Genomic DNA, 14,124 nt, shown 5'->3' on the forward strand with positions numbered 1-14,124 from the left:
AACAAGAATTTCGTCAATAAACGAGTAGTTAATTTCTAAGGAGTTTACAAGGTTTTATTCTAATTCTATCTATAGAAAATTTAGCTGAACGAAATTTGACTAGGAAGATACAAGATAATTAAAGAATACGTCACCCAAAAAATTAAGGAGAAAGGGTAAGGTACAAACCTTAATCTTCTTTAATAATCTTAGACCGTCCTGTCTTCAACTTGAAGACAATCCCCACCTTAAATGATTAGTGCCAAAAACTTGACCACTAAATTATCACGAGTGTATGAATCGTGACAAATAATATAATAATGAGTAAAGAAACGTTTCCACGAGGACCATATTATTAACTACTGAAATTATTAGCTCCAAGTTCTTGCCCGCTAGAGGGTAGCTCAAGTGACCCAAATGATGACGATTGAGTTCAAGCCCTAGCTTGATCAAGTAAAAGTGCGACTTTTTCTTATGGAAGGGAAAAGCGTGTGGACGTTCAAGATGTAATCCTAGTCATCGATTGCAAGATTGGATTAGATCATTTGAATGGCACTATAAAAGGCCTCCAGTTCCCCTTCTAGGGTATTCTGAATTGAGTAGATTTTTCGTTCTATGAATTGGAGTAGGAATTCAAATTCTTACCTATCAGAATGTAGCATGCATATATGTAATGTAATTTCAATTAACTATAATTTATAAATATAAATTAGTTTGATTTTAACTAAAGCAATTTCGTCCAATTCTATGTACGAAAATCCACACACGGTTGAGAACAAGAGGATCAACACATGTTATTGAAAACCTACGGTTGAACACTTTTCGTCAACCTTTGTCATGAACTTCGCACATAGCAATTTAAGTGTACATGTCTTTCAATGCCGCCTAAAATCTAAATAAATAGCATTACTCTGACAAATGAGCATGTAACTTGATATACAAACTGCTCAAAAAGTTCTTGAATTTCAAGCAAAAGAAATACGGTTAGCAAAACCTTCAATAAAAAACAAGTCTCATCAGCGAACTTCTCCAAACGGTCAAATCAAAATTACAATCTCCAGTTTAACTAAATAAAGGGGCTAAACAACTCAAATCTTTTCTCTGATTTGTTGTAAACCGCGAAACTCTCCTAAGGAATCCAAGTGCAGCAGTTTACTTATTTTCTCCACCTCCAGCAGCCCCTGTATTGTTCAAACTAAAACAAACTGTGAGCACTCATACAGGAAATGGATGAATTTAACTATTTATTGCCAAAATACAGATGAATAAAATCAAGAATTATAAAAATAGATATCCACCAAGCAATAGAAGTTAGGCTCAAGTCCATCGAAGGCAAGCAAAAACTTTAGTACTTAACAATTTAGAAACACTGTATATCAATGTCATTCACCTCATATTCCGGAAAAAATATGCCATCTCTTCACGCTTCTTTGCTCTCTTGTGGGTGCCCAACTTCTTCTTCGCCACTTTCAGTGCTCTCTCATCCTTTCCAACTTTAAGAAGCTGCTACTTCATTATCCTGATTTTTCATAATCAACATTCTCTTTGTTATTCCTGAATCTTCATTATCCTCATCATCTCCTTCTCCAAGTAAACCAAACTTGAAGCACTGAATGCATTATTGCTTCCATCTTTCTTGGCCTTTCCTTTCTTTTTACCAGCAAATTTTGAATGCGGAGCCTCAGTGTCATTGCCTTCTTCATCCTTTGTGTCCTCCAGCTCAGTCTGCTCACCATCATCATCCTCTTTAGGTTCTATTCTCCTCAAATTTCTCTCTCTAGCCATGTTGACTAACTTTACAAATGAAGTCGTCCTCAAGTTGTAAGGATCGCCCTAGGGGGACGACATGGCCGAACTGCTGTTATCCTCGGAGCACCACAACGAAGCCGCAAGCTATGTAAACCACAACATTTATGCTGATGGCCTGGCTTATTTTTTCCCATCAGAGTACTATGGAGATGTCGAGGTCCAGAAACTCTGTAAAAACCTAACCTCCGAACCCTTATTTTCAAATGTCTTAAAAAAGAAACAAACAATTACAATATATTATATAGCTATCAAAACTAGATATAAGAACATATGATTAAAATTGAAAAAAAAAATGACTACCGAAATGTATAACATACATCTTTGGTTGGATGATCAACACCAGAATCACCAGAATCTCGACTCAGATTACGATATGATTTTTGGCAAAATAAGTGATCACAGTTCAAATTTCGACTGACCTCCACATCAGACATACACAAAGGCTTTCAAATATCATTAAAACCCCAGAGCCACATGTTAAACAAAGAATCAAAATATAACGGGTATTTCAAACAATTTAAATAAATAAACTTCTGTAATTATATAACACTACAATAGCATATTAATAAACAATTCCCCCCTACAATACACAGACCTATCAAATCTGGATATTTGAAGCAAAACATCGTCATGGGCGTGGAAACAATAAAATTGTTGAAGAAAAAGCTTACTTCTCCCAATGGCGAATTCTCCGGTTCCCGGATCTGCAGCCTAAAATGGATATGGCGTGTAACTTCAGGAAATGGGAGAAATTTTTTTATACAGCTAGGGTTGGAATTGGGGGCGGGAATTGGGCTCATGTTTCCCCCTGATTTTTCTGGGCGTAGTACTTTAGTCCTAGCGGACCTTAAATTAGTATGGGTTGAGCGAATTTGAGAGAGATAGCACTAAATGATCGTAATCTTTTTGGAATATTTCTAACGAGATATTTTCGCAAATGGTCCCTGAAACTTGTGTGATTTAAAATTAGTCTTGCGATCCGTTTAATAGCTAAAATTAAATAATGTTAAATAATTGATCACTACATTAGCGAAATCCACTTTTAGACCTGATGTTGATCCGTTAAACCTTGACAACTACTATGATCATTTGTATATATCGTATATTTAAAACGATCAAAATAAAAAGTTGGAGTGAAAAGCTCACGTTTAGCCAAAATTTAACAGAGTCCATTCCAAATCCAATGTCAGCCTATCAAACCTTGACATCACCTTGACATCAACTCACAATAGTTGATTTCATATCATTAAATTACAAACCACAAAAGACGAGATTTTTGGAGATGCCCTGTAATGAGAGGAGTTTATATATATATATGTACATCAAGATGCCTAGATGTAGTCTATAATCTTCTCTTAAAGGAAGGTTTGTTGCTTATCTTGTGGGCACTACCCTTAAATTCCTGATATGTTGTTTGTTGGAATTAGGTTTTTATTGATATTGAGAGATTGCTTGTTTATAATTGAAATTACCTTCGAAGAAAAAATAGACAATTCAAATGTCATGTTATCCCTGTTAGTTTAGTTTTTCCCAAGAAGGATAGAAATGAGTGCCAAGGAAGTGGGAAGTACTTGTAGGTCCCATTTATAGAAAGTGGATCTTATAAACTGATGCAAGTGATCTGTACTGGACAACAGTTCTCTTGGAGGAAAAAGACGGAAAAAGAAATATTTGTGGATAAAATCGTGAATAATTCTCAAGAGCAGAAAAACATTACCATTCCACTTTCAAAGAAATGTTAGCAGTCAAGCGTGGTGTCAAGAAATTCCAATTTCATCTCATTAGACATAAGAATTTTGGTTGAAATAGATATATCAACATTCCCTAAATGCTCTCATTCAAATAAAAATAACTCCCAAACAATGTTTTGAAAATCGAACTGACCGAAAAAATGAGAACCAGATAGAAATCCACTAGGGTAAAAATCGATTGAAATGAAACCGTCAAAAATTTCTGTGAACCATCCAGTTCAATTGGAATCTGTGAACCGAATGAGGGTTTTTGAGGGTTTAACAATCGATCTCCAGCAAATATATCAATTGATTCCCCCTAACTCATTTATCAATAAAAAAATTTTAATTTTTAAAATTCTTCCCTAACTCATATAATCAACTCTTTGAAATAAATACACATCTCTCCCCTTTATATCACGAATAATAAAGAAATGACAAGTAATAATCATGTAAAACACAAAGAGGAATGAGTAAAAAAAATATGCACACGTGTGATAAGTGCTTCTAAACTCCCGTAAGGAACTCTTAAAATGTTAAATCAATGAGAATTGTTCCTTCGAAAAGTTTTTTTTTTTTTTTCAGCTTGCGCCACTTTCTGAAATAAATTTCGTTCGACAACTAAATAGGATCCAAAAATTACAAAATTTAAACTACAGACACTTGACACATAGGAGAATTATAGGTTAAAATTTCGTGCATAAATTCAATGGGCAGATTGGTCAAATTTATTATCAAACCCGGATCTAGTTATTCCCGGATGCATTCTGTCAGCTCTGGGAAAAACATCCATAACTTGAGTTTTACACAACCAAAATTTGTGATTTCAAATTCGAGAGATAGATAACTCATATGGCTATCCACTCCATCTGGAATCAACTCAAAATTTCAAGAAATTTGGTCTAGGCGAATTTTTGAACAGAGATCAGAAACTGAAAGGATCCAAATTCCTAACATTGTTGTTCGTATGGATTAAATAAACCACCATAGAATATCCTACCAAACATGAATAAATTTCAATCAAACTTCCGTCTTTAAGCTTTCAAAAACGAATACTAATTCAAATAATTCAAATGTTGAAAACATTTATTCCAACTAAACATGATTCAATTAATGACTCTTGGGGTTCACATCAATGTACCACCACTCCCCTCCACGCTGCCTTCGATCGCTTTAATCTGAAATAGTTAGGAAAGAATGAGTATTTCATAGAAATACTCAATAGATTCATACACACGTTAAATCCAAACATGGTATACTTTAAGCATATATTCTTGTCATTAAGTCTTTAATCAATGGCATGTCGGAGACAACATACCAACATTTGGTGCACTACTACGCCACCAAGTTCATATTTCTGGTGCACTACTATGCCACCAGGTCGAAATTAATCTCCCATAAGGAGTCACATAAAGCATATATAATTCACATCTATACATGCTGAAATATAACATGAACTGGAATAAAAACGGGGTTTGAATCTACCTCTATTGAAGCAAATGTGAAGGTTTAAGCGCCGTGTCCTTGTTCTTGAGATTTTCTTCTTGGCAATATGTTTTTTTTTTTTAATATGTATTCTTCTTACTGTTTTATTCAGGAAAAAGGGGGAAAACTAATATTATGTGAAGGTAAGGAAAGACGTGTGCCAAAGGAAATTCGACTCAATTTGGGCTCTTTCCTTCAATAGGTCCAGGATAATTATAGACCAATTTAAATCATCCAATCAAATCCTCAAAGACAGCAAATAGCATTATTCTAGCAAATAATATGATAATTGATATGCACATCACACGTGAAATCCAACCCAAGCATTAACCTAGAGAATGTAATTCCTTCAAAATTCAATAGCCATAGCTTTACTTTAATTCCCTCTAACTTGGTTGTCTTTATCTGGATTAATTTCTTTTTGAAACCATTATGCACGATTAATTATAAGCCACCAAACGAGTCTAATATTGCTGTAAAGATTTTCATAACTTCAACAATTTAATAATCAATCTCGCAATACTGAGCATATGCTAGGAACTAGGAATTTTAACTAAATCACGACTTATGTGAATACTATCTCTATTAAAATTAAACGACAAAAACCTAACTTACTATAATCTATCTCAAAATATTCTCAGGGCAACAAGCAACTAATATGGACTAGACAAAGTTAGCGTACTAAATGCATGGCCACTTACTGTACATAAATTGGGAAACGATTTGTAATGACGTGAAATTAATTATTATTATTATTATTATTATTATTATTATTATTATTATTATCATTATTATCATTATTATTATTATTAAAAAATTTCGATCGCTACACCAGTTGCCATGTGCCAATGCTTTTCTCAGGTGATGATGACCTGCAAGTGATTTGAAGGTTCGAGGCTTCGGATTGATGGTTGTGGACGATGGTGACATCACCATCTATAAGTGTATGTGATTGAGAGAGTGATGTGACAGGAGTTAATCATGATATCTCTTGAGATTACGGCGGTAGAATGCCAAGTTGAATTTTATGATCGAACTCACATCTGTTGGAGTGGGGCCTACAAATAAAAATTATGAGACGGGAGGTCCGTCGTCAACATATACCCCCAGGTCAGTTCTACTTTATAGTAGGATTGACCTCTAAACTAGACTGGCTCGTTTCTCTAAAATGTGTCATTATTGCAACGCTAGTGTCACGTTTCTGTTGGGATGAGCTGTACAGCATTCGTGGTGGCTTCCTTGGGAAGCTTTTGCCAAAACGATATAGTTTTGGCTAGGTGAATCTAATTCATCTGTTTTCCCTCCTTTACTTCATCTAACGGTCCAAACAGAGTCTCTTGACATTCTTTCCCTTTTTTAAACTCCTCTTAGCTTTCCATTCTACCTTTTATCTTATACGAACACTCTCTACACCAACAAGAAATCTTCAGCTCGTTCTTTTCCCTATCTGAGTGGGGTCTCCATTTCTCAGTTCCCAGGTATTCTCCTTTTCAGAAAAACTCCTTTCTTTTCCTTGCTTTTTGTCACAGTAATTGTATAAGTTTGAACGAGTCGAAGGTGCACTCGTGGGTTAATCAGCAGGAAGAGTCTATACCTTGTATTCTCACCTCTTCTTCTTCCTCCAGTCTAAGGTATCAAGAAGTCTTAACCCCGATCCCGATTTCCATGGTCAACCTAGGTGGTTTAGGGCATCCTAGCGAGATGGAACGAGACTTGGGGAACTATGGGGAAAGAAACGGGCTCCCATGCTGGAGATGAGGGGGATAGCGTAGAAGAGTGGGGGGTGTCTTCATATAGTTCAGTCGTAACAGGAGATCTTGGTTGCTTGGAAGGCTAAGTATAATATTTCAAGCTCGATCGTGATGGTAATACCAGATCCTTCGGACCGAGCTAACACTCCACCTTTAGGTTGTGTCACATTAAACTCAGTCATTTTAAATGTCGGCCTTAGGCTTTTCTTCCCGAGGGTCATTCATAAATTCTTGTCTTCCTGGGGAATAGCCCCGACTCAGTTATGCTTGAACAGGTGGAGGACATTGATAGCCACCCTTATTTTGTGGAGTAAGCTAGGTAACTCCGAGCTGTCTGTAGAGCAGTTCAACTCACTTTTTACTTTTAAGGAGGATAAGAAGAACTCGAGGTGGTGCTACACTAGCGTACGACCTAGGACGAGGGGTTCTTTAGTGTTGGATACTCCTTCATCTATCAAAAATGGGAGGATCTTTTTCGTCCTAGGGGAATGGCAGTTCCATCCTACCGGGGTGGAGAGGAATGATGTAGTTCCTACTTTTTATCACTCTCTGTGTAAGTTTTATATTTTATTTTTGTTATTACTCATTCATATATATATATTTTTTATTGCTAAGGCCTTGTTGACCTCCTCGTTTCATCACAAATTATAGGAAGATAACCCTGACCCCAGCCATTCAGAGGAGAGTTGAGGCAATAAGAGCCTTGCCCAAAAGGCATAGTGATGCGAACCCGACTAGCAAGGTTGCAATCGAACCCATAGGAATTGACACCGGATCCCAAGAACGCCCAAATAATGATCAAGGTTTAGGATTTAATCTCTAATCGATGAACCAAGCAACTGAAGGTATATTAAATCAACGACCTCTAGATCACAAAGTCTCGAAATTATACCAGAATTTTTGGATTTGATTCAAAGAATTAATGAATCAAACAACCCAACGGTAACGACGACGCAAAGGACCTTTTGATTACACAACCCAAAGAAATCAACCCGATATTTTGTTTGAATGCCACAAGATATAAAATCTTGATAAGTTCGATACTTTGAAGCAAAAGCTTCGAAAGAGAAATCTCCATTAATTCATCATCATAAAAATCTTGGTAATACAATTGTAGAAGGAATAAACTATTTATACTAGCTAAAACCCTAAGAATATTGAAAAAGGAATTAAATTATAAAAATCCTAATTATACTAGAAATATAATTAAAAAGATATAAAATTATAAGAAACCTATTTTAATAAGGAAACTAATATTAAAGGATCACCGATTGTCGGCCAATATAGAATTTTATCCCAATTTGTAATTTGCGTGAAATCTGAATTTTCTGCCTCCGTTCAGAACTGTGCGACCACAAGGATGTTTTATATGCGGTCGCATGGTTAAATAAATTTCAGCCCCTGAAATTCTTGTGGCCGTGTGTACGACCGCATTGGAGGAACCAGGGTGCGGTCGCATAGATGTAAATTCTAGCAGTTTTCTCCTGCTTGCTTCGGTTGCACAACTGATCCAGTTGGTTTTGCCTCCCATTTCCCAGCATTTCACAGCCTTTTAATTCTTTAATGTCTGCCACCAATGTGTATATGTTTTATAATTCAGCCACAACCAATCCTCCAAGTTGGTTTTTTGTCTCTGTCTGCTCATAAATATATAATGAAAGCTGCCTACTCATCTTCATCATGCAACCTGGAATTATCCTTAAATTATGCTTGCTAATCTTCAACATTTAGCGCTTCATAATCTCGATCAACCAATTGTCCAGCATTATCACATTCATTTGGCCTTCAATTCAGTTCAAATATTGGCCTCGACCCCTCGCCAACATGTGATAAATATTTGGTATCTCGTGATGCAACCCAGATCACATCATAGAGGTCGTGTAAGTTCGTGATTTCAGACGCAAACCTATTTTAGGCGCGGTTACTTCGTCCAGCCTCACCGACCTCCGTACTGCCCAGGACTTCCATTCCTCCAACCACGTCGTCTAGTAAGTATCATCTTGTTCGTGAGAGTTCGCATTATCGTCTTCTCTCTCTCTCTCTCTCTTTTTTATACTAAATTTGTCATATTCATATGTCTCAGCTCAGGATCTAGCCATGCTAGGATACAAAGTCGCGAAAGCTACTGCAGCTAACAAAGGGAAGAGGAAAGAGACCCCAGTTCAACAAGTAGATTGACCTTCTGATTCTGAAGAGGTGGATGAGGTTCTACAACTGAAGAGGAGCCGAGCTGAGGTGGCCCCGACAAAGGCTTCACCTATGATTATCTCACTTGAAAAATCGTCAGTGGTACCGGTCCAGATGTCAGCTCCGACCTCCCCATCCCTGTCTACTTCTGCTGGGCCTGGACCGTCCGGTCATTCGCGATCGCAAGATAGGTGTCCGGAACTTTAGAGACTGAGTGTGGATGGCTTAGTTGGGCATCACCCTGACATATTTTTAGATGTCCTCCAGGCTCCATCTCCGTCATGGGAGTCTATATCCGCTTTCCCGCCTCCCTTGAGGGACTTTGCCACCCTTCTTACTCGGAGCTGGAATGAACAGGAGCAAAACTTCCTCGTAGAGATGCCAGTTGGGAAAGTTATCATCTTCGCTCAACTTCATAGCCATAGATCTGTTTTATACATGATGTCAATGGCTAAAAAGGTAAACTCCTTGTGGGCAGTACGCATCCGTTTTTCAATTTGTTCGGTGGGTCCAATTATTTTCTTTCTTGGCGTGAAAGTCGAACTAGATAAGATGCAGGCTAAGGAGCAGGCTATGGGCCTTTATGAAAGTATGGAAGCAGAACGGCCAAGGTTCGCTACTAAGGAGAGATAATGCGAGGACCGGCTTAACAAGATGGGCGTGGAGTTGGAAGCGAAGTCGGCCTCAAAGCTCCGTTTGTTGGATGATAACGTGACCTTGATGTTAGAAATTCAATACCTTCAATTCACCGGATCTTTCATGTTGGATCATCAAGAATTTCAAGATCTGTAGTACCTCCAATGATTTGTGATTGGCTTTTCACTGATTCTTTGGGCTGCAAAAGATGAAGAAAAGTTGCTATGGAGAGTACTACTCTCTACTCCCCCTTCAACCCTAGAAATCGATCCTCCTTTCTTGCTTGCATTCGAGATAGAGAGGAGGAATAGCCAACATATATATATAGAATTTAGTGGGTCAATTATATATGAGTGGAGTGAGAGTAGGGGCCTCCATGTGTGTTAGTAAAATGGCTCATCCCATTATGGGCTCACAAAATGACTAATGAAATGCTAGTCCATAAAATAAATCCAACAATCTCCCACTTGGACAACATTTCATTTAATCATTACATAAACACCAACAAGCATCTCAAAACCAAAGGCCTTGCTCAAAATGTGCCTACAAGTTCAAACCAATGAATGATATATCGGCAGGATATACAACACATGACCAATACTTGTAATCACGTAACATAGGCCAATGAGATGTAGAAGCAGTATGGAAAAATCGAAAAAGTGATAAACACCCGTTTCCATAAGAAGCCCTAGAGACAAATCTGAATGTCTTGAAAAACGATAAGCCTTATCCAAAATACAGTTGTAGCATATAGCCTAATGACTATACCGATAGAGTATATGACACCAAACATATACATACAACTGCCAGGCTTAGACATAGACAAAAAACATATTGTCTCTTATAGATAAAACGCCTTGTCCACAATGCGCGTGACTCAGGCATAAGACTAACCAAAATGTCTCAACACATATAATCATTGCCTTGTCTAAAATGCGCGTGACTCAGGCACGAGACTAATCAAAGCGTCTCAATACATAAAGTATGAATTGTCCAAAATACAGGTAACCCAGGCACGAGACTGATCAAAGTGTCTCAATACATAAAGTATGCCTTGTCCAAAATGTGCACGACCCAAGCACGAGACTAATCAAAGTGTCTCAATACATAAGTATGCCTTGTCCAAAATGTGCGTGACCCAGGCACGAGACTAATCAAAGTGTCTCAATACATAGAGTATGCCTTGTCCAAAATGTACGTGATCCAGGCACGAGACTAATTAAGATGTCTCAATACATAAAGTACGCCTTGTCCAAAATGTACATGACCCAGGCACGAGACTAATCAAAGTGTCTCAACACACAAAGTACGCCTTGTCCAAAATATAGGTGACACATGCACGATACTAATCAAAGTGTCTTAATACATAAAGTACGCCTTATCCAAAATGTACGTGACCCAGGCACAAGACTAACCAAAGTGTCTCAATACATAAAGTATACCTTGTCCAAAATGCACATGACCCAGGCATGAGACTATCTAAAATGTCTCAATATATATAAACATTGTCTTGTCTTTGATTAAAGCCCTTAGCAACAAGCCTAACTTTATATCTTTTTACCTAACCTTGAGAATTATACTTGATCTTGAAAATCCAATTATAGCCAATAGGCCTACAGCCACAGGGTAGTTCAACTAAGTCCTATTCTCTGTTTTGACACATTGATGTCATCTTATTATGCATAGCATCCATCATCCAAAATGAAGATTTAGGACTATCGATGGCCTCCTTAAAAAAAAAAAAAAAAAAAGGGACCGGATCAAGAGACGTAACAACATTAAACTTATGCTCATTAACATCAACCTCAGTGTCAACAACGGGGTCTTGGACAATAGTATTGGCTCCCACTGTCAATGGTGACACAGCCACTGGTAGAGGAGTAACCTAAACAGGTATAATAATAGGTTCCTCCCTTAGCACTTCACGTGGTGCGGAGCTCCCACTGTCACTAATGTCCTCAAAAGAAAATGGCTCAATTAGATTCTAGTAATATTAGAAGGGCAATAGAATCTAGATAAAAGTATCCACTAGGCAACTTTATATCCATGCTAGAGTTTTATTAAAAATAACTCTTACGCACTATGCTAGAGCCCATGACACACACAAGGCTCTTACGCATGACATAACAAAATAATTAAATACAAGGACTTGAGATGACCCACTACCGAGAGGATAGAATTTAGCCACCAAGTGCCAAGCACTTAATTATTATCTTTGTCGTCCTAAGCATCCTACCAAATAATGATTTACCGAGAGGGCAAATTCACTATCCGTATGGATCTTAGTTTAAAATCATTAAGCGGAAACATAAACAATATAACAATCCCGATAATTTATCATGACTAGTCCCACGAGATGTGAGTACATAGCCACTCCAAACCATCGATCCTAAGCATCCTACCAAATAATGAATTACCGAGAGAGCAAATTCACTATTCGTATGGATCTTAGTATAATATCATTAAACGGAAGCGTAAACAATATAACAACCCCGATAATTTATCATGACTAGTCCCACAAGAGGTGAGTACATAACCACTCCAAACCATCGGTATACAACAATCATGTAATCTATATGGACAAAATATTTATTCATCTTAAAATAGATTATCCATTCCTTTCTCGAATTAAAAAATTGTGGAACAATATCACAAAATTCATAAATGGGTATCTTTGAAAAACATTTGATTATTATAATAATAAGTTTATTATTAACAAGAAATTTGGTATCGATTTTCCAAAGCCCCAAAAAAAAAAAAAAAATGCTTTTCAAACCCAACAAGTCAACAAAAGTGGCTCAAAATGGTGACTGTACAAAAATTTAATCCCTTGAAAATCATTGTCAGATAGGGTATAAGACTCCTAAAATTGCTGCCATCCACCATTTTGATATTAGAATAATAATTATTATTATTATTACAACAATCATACGTAAAGACTATGTTTGGCTAAACTTCAAAAGAATTAATTATAAACTTTAAGGGCTTTAACTATAAAATTCAGAATTTTAATGGCCCAAATTAAGTAATTTTCAAACCTTAGGGACTAAATTATTAATCCCAAAACTTAAGGGCCCAATTGGATAAACTTTAAACTTTAGGGACTTAAAATCCCTAAACCTAATTGCAAGCAGGAGTATCAAGTTATCCAATTTACATGTAAAGCCCCCCGCCCCCCAAAATCACCCAAATCGTAATTGAAAACGCTAAGGAAATTTTTCTTCCAGAAAATCCTAGCGGCGCCGACGTCAGTTACTCAACATACAAATTATAACGTTTTGCAAGTTCCAATAAGTCAAGACACCCAATACAGTTATTCAATGATGGATATAATAGTCAATAGCAACTTTAAATAATCCTCGCATCAGTGTGTGTGTGCCATTATCCATCATGCAATACAAACTACAAAGTATACACCGGAGCCCCCAAGGCACATCTCTAAGGGGTAAAAGGGGCGGGTGGAGAAATTCAACTTTGCTTGAGGCTGCTACATCAAGGGTTCAAATCCTAAAATATGGATTTGGCTCTTGGATAAGTGCAAGTGTACAAGCAGTTTTCCACCCTATATCCTTGGAGGCATAACCTACGATTTACCTTCCTCACGATGCTCCAGTGCAAGGGTGGTGGGGAACCCTCTAGGTTGGGGTTCAACCTTTTTACAAAGTATACACCGGAAACAAACCTTGAATTCCGTGCAAACATATCTTAATTTATTAACTCCAGTGCACTTTAGTTAATTCATAAATCTTCATATTCATGTGGCAGCCACAATAATATATTATAATTAATAGTTGCCGTAATTCTTGATCCAATTAAGCCGAAGAATATTGATCCATAAATAAAAATTGAATTCAATAGTTTCTGGCTTTCTGAATTCAATTTCATATTCACGTGGCTGCCAAAATTATATTTCTAAATAAATTGAATTCATTAACCACTCAGATTCATAATCACATGGGCCCGCAATTATATGGTTAAACATTTCACTCACAATTAAAATCCAAATGAGAAATGAATTTATCAAACGGCCGATGGTAGCCGTAATATTCTGACTTTGTATCCAATTGTGCCACCACAGAATCTTGATCCACAAATGAATAAAATAGGCAAAATAAAATTGAACAAAGTAGAATTGAACCGCCACCGCAACAAGATATATATGTTTGACATTTTAATTGCGTTAACAATTTCCATAAATCAGATTCTGGAAGAGGATGGTCACGGAGGAGAGTTATAATAATCCATTTTGGTTAAAACTTTTCCAAAATCCAAGATTTAAAATTTTATGGCCAAAAAATTCAGATCTCAAAATTGAGAAATTCAAATCATAAATTTCAAAAGATTTTAATCCAGATCTGGAAAGAATATCAAGAATAACATGCCGTAAAATTTTTAGATTCAACAAAACTAGATCCGAAATTGTTAAATCTGAAAACTTCGAAAATATTGCAAGAATCAAAACACAACTTTGATTCTCAATAATTCAACATGAGTGGCTCTGATACCAATTGTTAGAAATTCAATACCTTCAGTTCACCGGATCTTTC

The 14,124-nt window shown here is 36.8% G+C and overlaps 1 long non-coding RNA gene across 2 annotated transcripts; it reads right to left on the reverse strand.

Annotated features, from left to right (window-relative positions):
- Positions 1–850: 850 nt before the first annotated feature.
- On the reverse strand, positions 851–14,124 carry LOC111390554. 2 transcript variants are annotated; one of them, XR_002701932.1, is made up of 4 exons: positions 14,104–14,124; positions 2,460–4,696; positions 1,370–1,995; positions 851–1,160 (listed from the first exon to the last, which is right to left on the reverse strand). It is a non-coding gene; the product is annotated as an uncharacterized LOC111390554 (long non-coding RNA). The 2 variants fall into 2 exon arrangements; XR_002701933.1 differs by having other exon boundaries at positions 851–1,174.

The sequence above is a fragment of the Olea europaea genome, unplaced genomic scaffold, assembly GCF_002742605.1.
Source record: "Olea europaea var. sylvestris unplaced genomic scaffold, O_europaea_v1 scaffold69, whole genome shotgun sequence".
Taxonomy (NCBI): domain Eukaryota; kingdom Viridiplantae; phylum Streptophyta; class Magnoliopsida; order Lamiales; family Oleaceae; genus Olea; species Olea europaea.